This window comes from Neomonachus schauinslandi, chromosome 8 (assembly GCF_002201575.2).
Source record: "Neomonachus schauinslandi chromosome 8, ASM220157v2, whole genome shotgun sequence".
NCBI lineage: Eukaryota > Metazoa > Chordata > Mammalia > Carnivora > Phocidae > Neomonachus > Neomonachus schauinslandi.
The window spans coordinates 75100592-75103610 of record NC_058410.1 but is presented as its reverse complement, the minus strand read 5'-3'; positions in this window follow the sequence as shown (position 1 = coordinate 75103610).

The window sequence follows — 3019 nt, the reverse complement described above, 5'->3', positions numbered from 1 at the left end:
TAAATCTCTAGTGTATGGCTTTGTTCTAGTCTCTTGCCTGATTACATTCTCTCCCTTTTTTTTTCTTTCTTCTTTTTTTAAATCCTCTTCTTTCTTTTTTCAAACAACTTATTATCTTATCAATTCCTTTTATAAAATTTTTAATAATTTTCATCTTTACAGTCATATTCCATCCCTTCATCGTATCAACCCTTATTTTTGTACATGTATAAGTTTTTCTTTCTTTAAAATTTTGGGAGGCACTTTCTTCTAATAGACCAAAATATGCCCAAAATCTAGTGTGTGGCACTGATCTAGGCACCAGCCTGATCATATTTGATCATATTCTGTTTTTGTTTTGTTTTGTTCTGTTTTTGTTTGTTTCTATCTTTTTCTTTTTCTTTTTTCTTTCTTTCCCTTTCTTTTCCCCCGGCTTCAGGTCTTTTCTGATTTGTTTAGAGTATATTTTCTGGGGACATTCTTACGCTGTTAGCATTTTGTTCTCTCATTCATCTGTTCTCCTCTGGACAAAATGACAAGATGGAAAAAATCACCTCAACAAAAAGAACAAGAGGTAGTACCCACTGCCAGGGACCTACTCAATACGGACATTAGTACAATGTCGGAACTAGAGTTCAGAATGATGATTTTAAAGATACTAGCTGGGCTTGAAAAAAGCATGGAAGTTATTAGAGAAACACTTTCTGGAGAAATAAAAGAACTAAAATCTAACCAAGTCGAAATCAAAAAGGCTATTAATGAGGTGCAGTCAAAAATGGGGGTGCGGAGCACCTGGGTGGCTCAGTTGGCTAAGCGACTGCCTTCGGCTCAGGTCATGATCCTGGAATCCCGGGATCGAGTCCCGCATCGGGCTCCCTGCTCAGCGGGGAGTCTGCTTCTCCCTCTGACCCTCCCCCCTCATGTGCTCTCTCTCTCATTCTCTCTCTGTCAAATAAATAAATAAAATAAAATCTTTAAAAAAAAAATGGGGGCGCTAACTCCTAGGACAAATGAGGCAGAAGAGAGAATCAGTGATATAGAAGACCAAATGATGGAGAACAAAGAAACTGAGAAAAAGAGAGGTAAACAACTACTGGATCACGAGGGCAGAATTCGAGAGATGAGCAATACCATAAGATGAAACAACATTAGAATAATTGGGATCCCAGAAGAAGAAGAAAGAGAGACGGGCAGAAGGTATATTGAAGCAAATTATAGCAGAGAACTTCCCTAATTTGGGGAAGGAAACAGGCATCACAATCCAGGAGGCAGAGAACCACTCTCAAAATCAATAAAAATAGGTCAACACCCCGACATCTAATAGTAAAACTTACAAGTCTCAGAGACAAAGAGAAAATCCTGAAAGCAGCTTGGGATAAGAGATCTGTAACCTACAATGGTAGAAACATTAGATTGGCAACAGATGTATCCACAGAGACCTGGCAGGCCAGAAAGGACTGGCATGATATATTCAGAGCACTAAATGAGAAAAATATGCAACCAAGAATACTATAACCAGCTAGGCTGTCACTGAAAATAGAAGGAGAGATAAAAATCTTCCAGGACAAACAAAAACTAAAGGAATTTGCAAACATGGAACCAGCCCTACAAGAAGTACTAAAAGGGGTCCTCTAAGCAAAGAGAGAGCCTAAAAGCAACACAGACCAGAAAGGAACACAGACAGTATACAGTAACAGTCACCTTACAAGCAATACAATGGCACTAAATTCCTATCTTTCAATAGTTACCCTGAATGTAAATGGGCTCAATGCCCCAATCAAAAGACACAGGCTATCAGACTGGATTAAAAAACAAGACCCATCGATATGCTGTCTGCAAGAGACTCATTTTAGACCCAAAGACACCCCCAGGTTGAAACTGAGGGGGTGGAAAACCATTTACCATGCTAATGGACACCAAAAGAAAGCTGAGGTGGCAATCCTTATATCAGACAAATAAGATTTTAAAGCAAAGACTGTAATAAGAGATGAGGAAGGACACTATATCCTACTTAAAGGGTCTATCCAACAAGAAGATCTAACAATTGTAAATATCTATGCCCCTAACATGGGAGCAGCCAATTATATAAGGCAATTAATAACAAAAGCAAAGAAACACATCGACAATAGAATACTAGTGGGGGACTTTAACACCCCCCTCACTGAAATGGACAGATCATCTAAGCAAAAGATCAACAAGGAAATAAAGACTTTAAATGACACACTGGACCAAATGGACTTCACAGACATATTCAGAACTTTCCATCCCAAAGCAATGGAACACACATTCTTCTCTAGTGCCCATGGAACATTCTCCAGAATACATCACATCCTAGGTCACAAATCAGGTCTCAACCAGTACCAAAAGATTGGGATCATTCCCTGCATATTTTCAGACCACAGTGCTTTGAAACTAGAACTCAATCGCAAGAGGAAAGTAGGAAAGAACTCAAATACATGGGGGCTAAAGAGCATCCTACTAAAGAATGAATGGGTCAACCAGGAAATTAAAGAAGAATTTTTAAAATTCATGGAAACCAATGAAAATGAAAACACAACTGTTCAAAATCTTTGGGATGCAGCAAAGGCAGTCCTGAGAGGAAAGTATATAGCAATACAAGCCTTTCTCAAGAAACAAGAAAGGTCTCAAATGTACAACCTAACCCTACACCTAAAGGAGCTAGAGAGAGAACAGCAAATAAAGCCTAAACCCAGCAGGAGAAGAGAAATAATAAAGATCAGAGCAGAAATCAATGAAATAGAAACTAAAAGAACAGTAAAACAGATCAATGAAACTAGGAGCTAGTTCTTTGAAAGAATTAACAATATTGATAAACCCCTGGCTAGACTTATCAAAAGAAAAGAGAAATGACCCAAATCAACAAAATCATGAATGAAAGAGGAGAGATCACAACCAACACCAAATACAAACAATTTTAAGAACATATTATGAGCAACTATATGCCAGCAAATTAGACAATCTGGAAGAAATGGATGCATTCCTAGAGATGTGTCAACTACCAAAACTGAACCAGGAAGAA